The sequence below is a fragment of the Macaca nemestrina genome, chromosome 1, assembly GCF_043159975.1.
Source record: "Macaca nemestrina isolate mMacNem1 chromosome 1, mMacNem.hap1, whole genome shotgun sequence".
In the NCBI taxonomy this organism is placed as follows: Eukaryota; Metazoa; Chordata; class Mammalia; order Primates; family Cercopithecidae; genus Macaca; species Macaca nemestrina.
In genome coordinates this window covers 178,835,352-178,849,352 of record NC_092125.1, presented here as the reverse complement: position 1 = coordinate 178,849,352, position 14,001 = coordinate 178,835,352, and the positions used below count along the sequence as shown (strand labels likewise).

General features: G+C 47.7%; 1 long non-coding RNA gene across 1 annotated transcript in view; it reads left to right on the top strand.

The window, feature by feature from the left end:
• Positions 1 to 218: 218 nt before the first annotated feature.
• LOC139362144 (uncharacterized) overlaps positions 219 to 14,001 on the top strand; it is a 29,286-nt gene continuing 15,503 nt past the window's right edge. Inside the window, exons 1-2 of the long non-coding RNA XR_011620478.1 lie at positions 219 to 514; positions 2,089 to 2,275. This is a non-coding gene — a long non-coding RNA (uncharacterized lncRNA). The remainder of the gene's footprint in view (positions 515 to 2,088; positions 2,276 to 14,001) is intronic.

Here is a 14,001-nt window from a genome sequence, read left to right as displayed (position 1 = left end):
CACACCCGACTAATTTTTGTATTTTTAGTAGAGGCGAGGTTTCACCATGTTGGACAGGATGGTCTCGAACTCCTGACCTTGGGTGATCCACCCACCTCGGCCTCCCAAAGTGTTGGGATTACAGGTGTGAGCCACCACGCCTAACCAAGTGTTTGCAGTTTAAAATAGGAGGATCAGGAAAAGCCTCATCAAGTAGGTGGCATTTTAGCAAAGACCGGAAGAGGGTGAGAGACAGAGCCTTGCAGGGGAAGAATTTTCCAGACACAGGAAACAAGAAATGCAAATGTCCTGAAGTGGGAACTGCATGTTATATGACTCTACCTAATAACAACTACAGTTATTGAATGCCTAAAACGTACCAGACCCAATACAAGACACTGGTGATTCTGATACTGGCCCCAAGAAGCTCTCAGCTCGCCAGGATCTTCCAGGAACAACTCCGTGTGATCACTGGTGTGATAGAGGCTGAGCAAACCCCTGTGGGAGCGTGGGGAAGGAAGGCTTCACTGAAGAGGTGACCTTTCAGCTGGACCTGAAGGATGAATGGGGTCTACCCAGACAAGAATGGCAGTGGGAGTGGAGTGCAATGTTCAGGCAGAGGGACCAGGACATTCAAAGGCACAGCTCAGGAAATGATGAGCCAGTGTGAGGGAAGCATGGGGTGTGGTGTGGTTTACATCTTTATTCTCCCAGCTCCTCACACAGAATTTGGCACACAGGCCAGAGCAGTGATTCTCAACCTTGACTGCATTAGAGTCAGTATATGCATCCACTCCCAACCCCTGTCCCGAGATGCAGGTTGTGAATCTGGGGTGGGCCCAGACATTATTATTTTATAGTTCCCCGGGAAATTCTAACGTGTAGCCGGGGTTAGATCTGCAGGCCTAGAGAAAAGGCATTGGACGACCTGGTGATGGAGGGGCAGGGGGTAGATGCCATGTTACTATTCTGGTCTTACAGTTGAAGAAAACACAGCTCCGTGGAGCACACGACTACATCTGCCCAGCAGCTAGGAGGCCAGGCAGGGCTGGGGTGGACCTGAGCTCTTTTGTCTCTAAGAGCCTTGCTCAGCCTCTACAGCCCAGTGCTGTGGTAGGGGCTTTCCCCAAGGAGTGCAGTCCCAGAGGTTTCACTGGGCTGATATTCCTCACTCCTCCTCTTTGGGGGTAAGGGGCAAATAAACTTCAGAATTTCTTGGATCTACATATCCAAAGTAGCCTTTAATTTCTCCCTGCTCCTGTGCACGTTATTACATTCCTTCCGATCCTGGAAAAGCCAGGCCGCTGTCCTCAGCGCCCTGAGGTGTTAATTATTTCTCAATTAACAGTCCCCAGGCTGTAGAGCATAGTGGTGTGGAGAGGCCTAATGACTTGCCGTGTTTATACACCCCCACATCTTCAGAGCACTTTACCAATGGTAACTACTTAATGCTCACAACCCCCTTGGGAGGCAGGCCAAGAATGCTGCGTTTTACTGTGAGATTGCAGGAGGCTCTGCAGCTCCAGGCTGCAGAGTCCTGTCAAGATGGCCACGGAGTAGATTTGCTCCCTATTGAGAAAGTCCAGGGTGGTGGAGATCCCAAGGTCATGGAAACCCGGAATCTAGCCCTGTTGCTGCTAGCGACTTCCTGTGTGACATTTCAATCAATCAATTGATCAGAGTTTATTGAATGACTTGATTTACAGGGCTTATTCATGGTTAAAGCCCCATGACACACCACCCCATCCCCTGCAAAAAAAAAAAAAAAAAGAAAAAAACACACACACACACACACACACACATACAGAAAAAATCTATTCATTCTCTCATTTATTAATTGGTTATCAAAAAGAAATAAAGCAAGAGAAGGACTCCACACCTGCCTTGGTGCCCCACAGCTCTGGGGACACACCACACACTTAGCGATCTCCCCGGGCCAGATTAGGATCTGCTTGAGGGCAAGAACAGGTTTTGCTTTTTTCTCTATTCTCATCCCTGAGCAGAGGGCCTGGCCCAGTGTTGGGGCTCAGTGCAGGGTTTTGCTTTTCGGTTTATTTGTTGTTTTAATATAGCAATCAATAAATGAATGGATGACTTGTCTTCCCTCAGATCATGGGCTCCTCTGAGGACACACTGAATCGTCCTTGCATCCAGAGTCCCTTGCCTGGAATCAGGGCGGCTCCGAATGTGTGCTGAATAAGCAAATGAAGGCAGAGTTAATGATGAGCTCCCCAGCCTCATGAGTTCATGCCTCCTGGAGAGGCTGCCTCTGAAAGCGGTGACACAGCGCCCTATGGTAAGAAGCTGTGAGGAGGGAAGTGCTAGGTGCTGAGGGAACACACTGCAAATTGGGGGGTTGGGAAAGGATGTGACATTCAGCCATGAGGTGGGATCAGGGAGGGCTTCTCAGAGGAGGGCTACTTGGAATTGACCTTAAGGAATACATAGGAACTTCCCAAGCCAAAAATGGGATGGAAAGACATTCTGGTCAGAGAGGCAATAAATTGCTTCTGATAAGGAAGACGGCTAGAGATAGTTCTGGCTGGAGCACAGAGCACCCCCAGGTGTCATGGACACACAACTGGAGAGCCATCGGAAGCCAGGTGCAGCAGGGCCTGCTGGACCAAGCTCTGAGTTTATCTTCATCTTTGTGGCCATTGAAACCATTCTGATGAGGAACGATACTCCTCTCTGCCCCTCTCTTCCCTTCAACACGCACAAACTCCTGCTCTGAGCACAATCCCTGGACACTTTGAGTCCCACTCTGTAGCATGGACTTGTCGTAACTTGAAAGTATAATTGGCGCCACAGGAAGGCAGCCTCCTCCTCTGCTGCATGCCCCTAGGCAGACACTGCTCATGTGAGAAGCAGGCCTGTGGGCAAAAGAGGGTTCTACACCAGGAGAGGACTGGTCCGCTGTGTTTCTTTGTCTGAAGTGAGAGCTCATATTGGAGGAGGAGGATGGCAAGAGAGGCCGGAAAGGAGACTCCTATAATAGCCCAGACTAGGGCAGTGGGTGGAAGGGGAGGAGACAGATTCCAGAGATAACTGTCCAGAGGCAGTCCACCTGATGGACTCCTGAGCCCACCCCTGCACCCTTAGTCCAGCTCAGCCCAGACAGGCTGGACTGTGAGGGTGGCTTTGCAGTCAGGAAGGCCTTGACTAGGAATCTGCCCAGGCTCTTCTCAGCTGCGTGACCTTGGTGAGTTACTTACTCATTTCTTTATCCATAAGACAGAAATCATAACAGCATCCCATGGGGGCGTTATGAAGGGACACTGAGCAATGTCATTGGAAGCATCCAGCCCATCCCTCAACACTTGTTTACTCACTTTCTCTCCCATGTTGACTCTGGGGACCTTATTGCTCCCTCATCCACTGTAAGGAAAGAACCCTTATCCTACTGCTGCTGCCTCTGGTTCTGAAGGACTCCCCACTTTTGCCACTGTGGAGGATGCAAATCTTTGGTCTTTGAGAGCCCTTTCTCCTCGGGCCCAGAGCACACCACTTGTTCATTTGTTCAGTGCCTAAGCCTAGAGGAGTGGAGGCCAGCAGGGATCAGGAAGGTAGGACTCCTGTTTTTATGAAGATTCCTCAGAATTAGAATGTGGCTATTACTATCATCACCATCCTCACCATCAGTAACATTTATGGAGCTCTTGCTATGTGCCAGGGACAATATTGACTACTTTATATCTATGTCTTTTCCTTTTTCTTTTCTTTTCTTTTTTTTTTTTTCTTTTGTTTTTAAGACAGAGTCTTGCTCTGTCGACCAGGCTGGAGTGCAGTGGAGTGATCTCGGCTCAGTGCAACCTCTGCCTCCCAGGTTCAAGCAATTCTCATGCCTCAGCCTCCTGAGTAGCTGGAACTACAGATGTACACCATCACGCCAGCTAATGTTTGTTTGTTTGTTTGCTTGTTTGTTTGTATTTTAGTAGAGAGAGGGTTTCACATGTTGTCTAGGCTGGTCTGGATCTCTGAGCTCAGGTAATCTGCCACCTCGGCCTCCCGAAGTGTTGGGATTACAGGTGTGAGCCACCGCCCCGGCCCACTTTACACCTATGTCTGATTAAATCCTTACAACATCTCCATGAGGCATTAATATCACGGTTACATCCATTTTACAGATGAGGCAACCAAGGCTCAGAAAAGTTGGCTGGCTTCTCCATGGTCAACACAATTAGTAAAAGCGGAAGAAGGGAGTCTTACCCGGGTTTGTTGGATGCATCCTGATGTCTGCACTCACAGCTTCCAATAGCAACTTATTTGTATCAAGCATGTCTTGACCCAGCACCAAAATTGCAGGAGCAATCACCCAAACAGACCCTGTCTGACTTGGCCCCTCTGTCTGGAGGCCTGCTCTTCAGCTCAGTGGCACCCCCATCAGGAGCCCTTCCTTGAAGCCCCCATGGGCAGAGACTCTCCCTCTCCTGGCACCCCTTGTAATTTTGTCTTTGTATCCCATCTGACCGGCTCACTCTCTGAGATGGGTCACAATTGTGTGTGTAAGTGTGACAGGGCAAACAGACCTGAGTGCAAATCCTCATTTTGTTACCCACTTACCATATAGTCATTGGTGAGATATTCAACCTCCTCAAGCCTCAGATACCTTATCCTTAAAATAGTAGTGGTGATATCTCCCTCATGAAGCTGTAATGAAGATAAAATGAGTTTGCCCATGTAAAGGGCTTAGTACAGTGCCTGGTGCATAACCAGGGTTCAATAATGTTTGCTATTATTATTATTGTTGATGTTGATGACATTGCCCATGGCGGGCATGATGCCTGGCACACAGCAGGTTATGTAGCACACACAAGAAGTTCATCTCTCTATCCCACTAGACTGCAAGCTCCCAGACGGGAAGGCCCATGTTTATCTCTGGCCCCACTAGGTGTCATAATGAATCTCAGTACATATGTGCCAAATTAATGTATTTCTAAATAATTCCATCAATTCATAATAATGCCTGCTAAAAATACAACAGAGCAAAACCAGTAATAGTTAAGCTGCCAACCAACAACTTCTTTTGCTTTCTTTTTTTTTTTTTTTTTTTTTTCAGAGTCTCTCTCTGTCACCCAGGCTGGAGTGCAATAGCACAATCTTGGCTCACTGCAACCTCCGCCTCTTGGGTTCAAGAGATTCTCCTGCCTTAGCTTCCCGAGTAGCTGGGATTACAGGCACCTGCCACCATGCCCAGCTAATTTTTTGTATTTTTAGTAGAGATGAGATTTCACCATGTTGGTCAGGCTGGCCTTAAACTCCTGACCTCAGGTGATCCACCTGCCTCAGCCTCCCAAAGTGCTGGGATTACAGGCATGAGCCACCGCACCTGGCCACCAACAACTTATTTTGGATCACCTCTTTAGGTTAGCTCTGCAGAGCACTGGGCACAGCCAGAAGTCTGGGGCACAGTGTGGGTACTCCAGGACAAAGACAAAAATCAAATGTCTGTGTGTCTGGGTGTGATTCCAGCAGTTTATCTGGTGTCCCTCATCTGGAACAATGATGGGAATTCAGTTCCTTTTGACAAAACCCGCTTTTCACTTTGGTGCAGGCTTTTGGTTTAGGTGTGTGGGGTTGACGAACACAGTGTTAAACACGGGAGAGTCCATGCCCTCCAAAGCTGGTGGCTTAGAGACGGGAGTGTGACATCTGGATCTAGACATACCTGGGTTTTCTTCCTGGCTTCAGTACTCACTGGCTGTGTGACCCAGGGCAAGTGATTAGACCTATCTGGCCTTCAGTTACTCTATGATGGGGTCGGTAACCCTCCTGAAATGTTTTAGGGATCAAGCAAACAACAGTATAAAACTTTGTAAACTGAAAGTACTGTATTAGTGATACAAATATATTAGTGATAGACATATATTCAGATCATCTGTTTGTAAGATTAAGGGTATAATGAGATAATGACTCTTAAGTAATTAAATGTGATTATGTACATAAAGCACTCAAAGGGCCCCTGGCACACAGTGCTCAATACAGCATTAACCATTGTTAATACTCCCTTGCGTCTGCTGCTCCTCTACCTGGTGGCTGTCCCCACAACCCCCATTTCCACAGAGCTCACTCCTTCGCCTCCTTTGGGTCTTTGCTTGGAATGTCATCTTTGAAGCCAGAACTTCCTGACACCCTGTTTTTCACTACAATCTACTCCTACTCCCAGCACCTCCAGCACTCCTGATACTCTCTCTCTTGCTTTATTTTTCTCCATAGCATTTATTGCCATTTAATATAGTAAATATCTTTCCCATCTTCTGGTTTACTTGTATTCTGTTCCCCACCCCACCCCTAGCCCCAGTAGAATGTAAGCTCTATGAGGGTAGGGATTTTTGTTTTTTTTCACTGCAGCATCCCGGTGCCTAGATTGAGGACACCAAAAATTTTCTGTAAATGGCCAGAGCATATTTTAGGCTTTGCAGGCCATATGGTTTCTGTCCTAACTACCCAACTCTGTCACTGTAGCACGAAAGCAGCCATAGAATATGTAAACAGATAAGCGTGGCTGTGTTCCAGTGAGACTTGGCTTAGTTAGCCAGGCACTGTGGTGCCTGCCTGTAGACCCAGCTACTCCGGACAGTGAGGCAGAAGGATTGCTTGAGCCCAGGAGTTCAAGGTTGTAGTGAGCTAGATCTCACCACTGCATTCCAGCCTGGGCGACAGAGCGAGACCACGTCTCAAACCAACAAACAAAACAACAACAAAAAATAAACTTTTTTTTTTTTTTTTTTTAAAAGCAGCAGGCAGCAGCGAGAATTTGGCCTGTGGGTTGCAGTTTGCCAATTCCTGGCCTAGATCAACGCATGGCACATTGTATTAGCTTGGTGGAAAGTAATGGCAAAAACCGTGATTACTTTTGCACCAACCTAAGAGCTGCTCAATAAATATTTATTGACTGAATTAATTGTGAATAAATGAGCACAGGACTCCCAGAGACACCTGGTACAGTCCCTGGTACACAGCTGCACTCAGTAAATACATATTCCTTCCTATTTTGTGCTTAATAAATATGACAAGATAGGCTATGATAAAGTGTACTAGAGGTATGAAGAAAGTGTTGTGGGAGAATTGAGGGGGTGGCTCTGCCCCTTGGGATGAGGGAGGCCTTCAATGGTGTCTGTATAAGAGTTCTCCAGAGAAACAGAACCAAAAGACCAATAGGGGGTGTGTGTGTGTGTGTGTGTGTGTGTGTGTGTGTGTGTGTGAGAGAGAGAGAGAGAGAGAGAAGGAGCAAGAGATTTATTTTTAAGCAATTGGCTCACATGATTATGGAGGCTGGTAAGCGCAAAATTTGCAGAGTGGGCCAGCAGGCTGGAGACCCAGGGAAGGGCCAATGTTGCAGTTCAAGTCCAAATTCCCTCTTGCTTGAGGGAGGTCAGTCTGTTCTAGTTGGGCCTTCGACTGATTGGATGAGGCCCACCCACATGAGGGAGGCCAATCTGCTTTACTTGAAGTTCATAGATTAAAATGTTAGTCTCATCCAAAATATGCTCTCCAGGACCAACCTGGCTAACATAGTGAAACCCCGACTGTACTAAAAATACAAAAATCAGCCAGGCATGGTGGTACACGCCTATAATTCTGCTATTCAGAAGGCTGAGGCAGGAGAATCACTTGAACCTGGGAGGCAGAGGTTGCCGTGAGCCGAGATCATGCCCCTGCACTCCAGCCTGGGTGACAGAGCGAGACTCTGTCTCCAAAAAAAAAAAAAAAAAAAAAATTCAAAGACAAAAACACCCCAAAATATACTCTCACAGAAACATCCAGAATAATATATAATATTTAACAAAATATCTGGGCACTGGTTGTCTTAGTGTGTATGTGCTGACAAAATATCTGAGACTGGGTAGTTTATAAAGAACAAAAATGTCTTTTTTTTTTTTTTTTGAGACGTGGTCTCACTTTGTCACCCAGACTGCAGTGCAGTGACACAATCTTGACTCACCAGCAACCTCCGCCTCCCAGGTTCAAGCAATTCTCCTGCCTCAGCCTCTTGAGTAGCTGGGATTACATGTGCACACCACTACCGCCCGGCTAATTTTTGTATTTTTAGCAGAGATGGGGTTTCACTATGTTGGCCAGGCTGGTCTTGAACGCCTGACCTCAGGTGATCCTCCTGCCTTGGCCTCCCAAAATGCTGGGAGTACAGGCATAAACCACCGCATTCAGCCCAGAAATTTGTTTCTTACAGTTCTGGATACTGGAAAGTCCAAGATCAACTTGCTTTCAGTTTCTGGTGAGGGCTGCTCTCTGCTTCCAAGATGGCACTTTTCTGCTGCATGCAAACATGGTGGAAGGGGACAAAAAGGGATAATGTTGTGTCCTCATATGGCAGCAGAAATGGAAGGCTAACAAGGGTCAGGCAGCTCTCTGAAGCCTCTTTTATTGATTGATTGATTGATTGATTGAGACGGAGTCTCACTCTGTTGCCCAGGCTGGAGTGCAGTGGCGTGATCTTGGCTCACTACAACCTCCACCTCCTGGCTTCCAGTGATTCTCCTGCCTCAGCCTCCCAGGTAGCTGGGACTACAAGTGCACGCCACCATGCCCAGCTGATTTTGTATTTTTAGTAGAGACAGGGTTTCACAATGTTGGCCAGTCTGGTCTCAAACTCCTGACCTCAGGAGATTCACCCGCCTCCGTGTCCCAGAGTGCTGGGATTACAGGCATGAGGCACTGCTCCCAGCCCTGAAGCCTCTTTTATAAGGGCACGAATCCATTCCTGAGGTCAGAACCTTCATGACTTAATCACTTCCCCCAAAGCTCCATCTCTCAATACCATCACATTGGGGTTTAAGTTCCAACCTATGAATTTCAGAGGGACAGATACATTCAAACTATAGCAGTAGTCCAACTATGTTGACCCATGAAATTAATTATCACAGTGTGCAAAGTTGCTTCCCCCACAAGCAGACCCTAAGTCAAGGATTCAAGGGCAAGTAGTTTATTTCATAGTGATCCCAGGAAGCACTGTTTGGGAGTGGAGAAATAAGAGGCGAGGAAAATGAACACAAGGTGTGATTATGAGCAGGTTTTGCTGCAGAAAACTGGGCCTCAATCCCTCTGGGGACCGCAGTCCCTCTAGGAGACAATGCTAGACTGCCTCAGAATTATCCTACTCTCAGGGCTTAGGAGGCTGGGGTATTTATCCTCCAATGTCCATTCACCATTATTAGTGGAAGACTGCTCCTGGGGCCACCGACCACCCGGTGCTTCCCGTCTGCTTGGGCTAAGAGAGAGCCCTCGGTTGAGAGTGACAGACGCTTGCGGTAGGATGAAGGGCACGCACCTGGTGCATGAGGGCAGAGGGAATGTGGGCAGGGCACTTTAGTGATACTTGGGTTGACCTTGTAGGATAAGCCCCCATCTTGTTTAAGATACTGTTTTTCAAGTCTTTGACGCTCAGCGCTAAGACTAATCCTAAGTGGGGCGGTCACTAACAGCTGTGCCAGCAGAAAGGCAGAGAGCATTTTCTTTCTCTTGCGCCCAGTTGGAAAACTCTCTGGGAAGGACTCTGATTGGCCCAGCTTGGGTCACGTGCATGCTCTTGCGGTCAGGGGGCGGGGTATTATTATTGGCAACCTCCACCGCCACTCATAGTGAGGGGAGGAGCAGTTAGTAGCCCACCAAGATGAGCAGGGAGGGGGCTGGGCAGGTGAAACAATGAATCTCCTGTACAAGAAGAGTTCTTTCGCTTGTTTATTTTATTTTGTGGGTGACAAATAAAACTCACAGAGGAGCTGCAAGTTTAATGAAACAATTTACATGCCAAAATAGAACAAGCCTCACCACAGAACTATTGACTGGTTTGGAAACACAAGCACAAAACATCCATCCTAATTATATGTATTCAGTGTACAGAGCAACATATGTGATAGAAGAGAAAATAATCTAAACCCCAAGTAATTAAAAAGCCATTCATTAGTACTCTTTAGCCTGCCTGCCATTCAATGCTGTATAAAGGGACCTCAGGAGAGTTATTTAACTCTTTGAGCCTCAGTTTCCTTGCCTGTAAAATGGGAATGATGCTAATCCCAGCGCTTTGGGAGGCCGAGGTGGGCGAATCACAAGGTCGGGAGATCGAGACCAGTCTGGCCAACATTGTGAAACCCTGTCTCTCCTAAAAATACAAAAATTAGTCAGGCATGGTGGCATGCACCTGTAGTCCCAGCTGCTTGGGAGGCTGAGGCAGGAGAATCACTTGAATCCAGGAGGTGGAGGTTGTAGTGAGCCGAGATTGTGCTACTGCACTCCAGCCTGGGCAACAGAGTAAGACTCAACAAAACCAAACAAAAAAACAAAACACTACAGAGGTTGTATTCCAATAAGACCTGGGAGGCAGGAAAGGTGCCTTAGGTAGTGGAGCAGGGGGAGCAGAGGCAAGGAAGTGGGAAGTGAGAGCAGGTGTACAGCCGGCTGTGCAGCCTGGGGTGCTGTGCGGGAGGAGGAACTGGGGAGAAGGAGAGAAGCCGCTGTGTCTCTAACCCCATCAGCAAGCCCCGCCAGAGACTCCAGCCCCAGGAGCCGGGGAGGGTTTCTCACTGGAAGCATGCCCGCAGTGCTGGGGATCTGTTTCCATCTGCTCATTTTACTGCTGAGTTGTAAAGTGCTAAATGTCATTATCCTCCCCTTCCTTAAACAAGAAAAAAAGTTAACAGCCCGAGAAAAGGAGATATTTCACTTCATTTGGCATCCAGCCACCATCATCCACACAGGGTGCTCCCTTGGGGTCTGGCTAGGGATGGAGAGGAGCCCTATTCTGTTCTGCTTTCAGCTTCTAGCACCCACTCTGTGCAGGCTCCAGGCTGGGTGGCCAGGTCAGAGCTCAGCCTGGCTGTGGGCAGAGTAGCCAGCCACCCTCTGAACAGCTCAAACACTGCAATAGGTGCCAAAACAGAGGGAAAGTAACTTGTTCAAGGTCACTCTGCTTATTAGGGACTGTTCTATATGGCTTGAGAAGGTGAACTTGAACCAAGGAAAATTACGGATTTCAACTCAATAGAAGGACAAACTCAGAAGACTTAGACCTGTTGAAAAATGATTCCTTCATGAGGTAGTGAGCTGTTTGTCTGCCAGAGGCATGCAAGTGTTGACTAGACCCTCCTTTCAGAAGACTCACTATAGAGAGGAGTCTGCTCCAGATGGGGGGTGGGGGGTGCAAAAAAGCTTATGATTAAGGTTCTTTCCAACTCTGAGACTCTAGAAACCTGTAACTAAGAAATCTCATCCATTTTCACGATCTTTAACATGCCTTGCCCCTGCTGTCTGAACAGGAGTTTCTGGCTGCCTGATGATGGCACGACATAGAGGGAGTGAGCAGGCAGAACAAGGTGTGATTCATCTTCATTATTCTGATTATGGGGTCACTAAGGCTTTCACTCTGTAGGGCTCCCTCGAGGACTTCCTGCTGCTTCCGCTGTTTGACAGTTGATCCTCCCAGCGGCCCAGTGGGCAGGGGTGTCCCACAGGGCTCAAAGCTGTACTTAAACATCACTCATCCATTGAAGCTGCAGTTCCTGGGGACTGCAAGGCCTGGCCTTAGCAGTGACTTGTTGAAGGCGGCAGCCATAGGCCAAATCCCAAGGTCTGGGAACAGCCATGCCCTCTTCTCCATTGGGCTGTGGAAAGGCCACTAACCCAGGATGAGTATGGCCAGTGTGGAGAGGGACTGGGGTTGCCAGCTAAAACCCTCAGTAGCTTCTCTTAGGCTTCCCACTGGTCCCTAGAGCCTAGCATAACTTGCTTACCGTGGCCTAGACTGTGAGCTCCTGAAGGCAAGGACAGGGTCTGTTTTGTTCCCCACTGTGGCTCCAGAGCTTGGCAGTATGCTTGGCACTTGATCAGCGCTTGGTAAACATCTGTTGAGTAAGCAAATGGAAAACCTGTAGTCTTTCTGAATGTGACAAAAGTGAACTTGGGAAGCAGGCACCCCTAAAAGGGCGGACAGTGCTGTACCATGAGTGATATGGTTTGGCTCTGTGTCCTCACCCAAATCTCATGTGGAATTGTAACCCCCAATGTTGGAGGTGGGGCCTGGTGGGAGGTGATTGAATCGTGGGGGAGATTTCTCATGAATGGTTTAGCACCATCCCCCTTGTGCTGTTGATATGATAGAGTTCTTACCAGATTTAGTTGTTTAAAAGTAGGTAGCATCCCCGCCCCTCTCTCTTGCTCCTGCTCTGGCCATGTAAGACGTGCCTGCTTCCCCTTCACCTTCTGCCATGATTTGAAAGTTTCCTAAGGACCCCCATGAAACTGAGCAGACGCCAGCATCATGCTTCCTGTACAGCCTGAGGAAAATGAGTCAATTAAGCCTCTTTTCTTTATAAATTACCCAGTCTCAAATGTTAGTAGCCATGCAAGAAGGCACTAATGCAATGAGTCTGGCGGTTTGGACAAGTCCCTGCTCTTTGGGCCTCAGTTTCCCAATCACAGAATTGGGGAACTGGCGTGAGGCTGGATAGGAGGTAGGAAGTAAGGTCATGTTCCTTGGCTGACCTCCAGACTGCAAGGGTCCTTGGGCTGCAGAGCTGGCCCCAGCCTTGGTCATGTGGACCTGGTAACGGAACTACATCTTTGGGACTGACGTGCCACATCACTGCTGGGTGTTTACTCAGTTCAACATCCAAAACTAAACCTGTTTTATATGCCAAGTGCACTGTGGGCCATGGGGCCAAATGGGTTGTGGTTCCTGCTATGAAGAACCCAGAGTTGAGTGGGGGCAATGGACATGCAAAGAGAAGGAAAGAAATGCAACACGGTGGGACAAAATGCCCAAGAGGTCTCCATGCGTGAAAGGGAGTGATTAATGAGAGCTGGAAGGATGTGCGAGACTTCCTGGAGGAGGTGCCTTTGAGCTGACCATTTGGGGTAGAAATGACAGGAAAAAAGCCAGTCGAGTAAAAGGGTGGACAAAGGCACCAAGATAAGGCAGTGTGGGAGCAGTAATCAAGGGTAAAGTAACAGGTAGGGTTGGTGCTCACAGGGCATGGAAAAGGCCCAACTCCACACCGAAGATGACACAGCTCTTGCACAGGGCCGTGTTCCAGGAGGGAGCACTAAACGAGGCTGGTCTGGTTCAAATCTTGGCCCTTCACATACTTACCCGTGACCTTGTTCTGTGTCTCAATTTTCTCATCTGTAAAATGAGGATTCTAATACCTAACCTTCAGAGCTGTTGAGAGCATTAAGTGAGATTACAACATGAGATTACATTAAGTGAGATTACATGAGATTAGCACAGAGTAGGCAGTTTGGGAAATGGGGTTTCCTATCTCTCTTTGGCTTTTTGTTAATATGCAGATACTCCTGAGATAAGCTATAGTGGGCGTGTGTTAACCATTTATATAATTAGGATGAATGAAATGATCAGAAAGTTTACTGAAAAAGTTATGAAAGGACAGGGAGGCAATGGAGGGAGAAATACATACCTTTGGGGACAGGAAAGACAAGAAAGGAAACAAACAAACTGGGGACCTGGGGAAAAAGACAAACTTCATCAGCCTCTAAGTTTTGCTAGCAGACTGCCTTAAATTCAGTTTGTTTGTTTAAGGAAGGAGAAGAAAGAAATGGGATCCCATCCTAGGGACAGTCATGGTTCACAGTCTTGGGCAGAAGAGGGATGGGGGTGGTTGGGGGGCAGAAGTGGGTGTGTGTGGTCTGCTGTGGAGTCACCTTCTGGCCTCTGCTGCTATGGTGGTGAGAGGAGAAAGAGGGCGAGAGAGAATGTCACCATTCAAAGTGGTGAGCCATGGTGAGACATGAGGTAGAATTCAGGAGCCTTAGGGTGGCCTCACTGCCAGATTTCACAGGTACCTGGAATGCCACCATTAGTGTTGAAACACTGTCCCAGTGGATATCAGAGTGACCCATGTAACAAGTGACACACAAACCTTTAACATATAAACACTGAATACTTTAGAGTTGATTAGTTTATTAGTATTTTTCCAAACCTGAAGAATGGTGAAAGTAAGTTTGTGGTAAAAAGTGTGAAAGTAAGTGTGGGGAAAACAGTAAGTATGG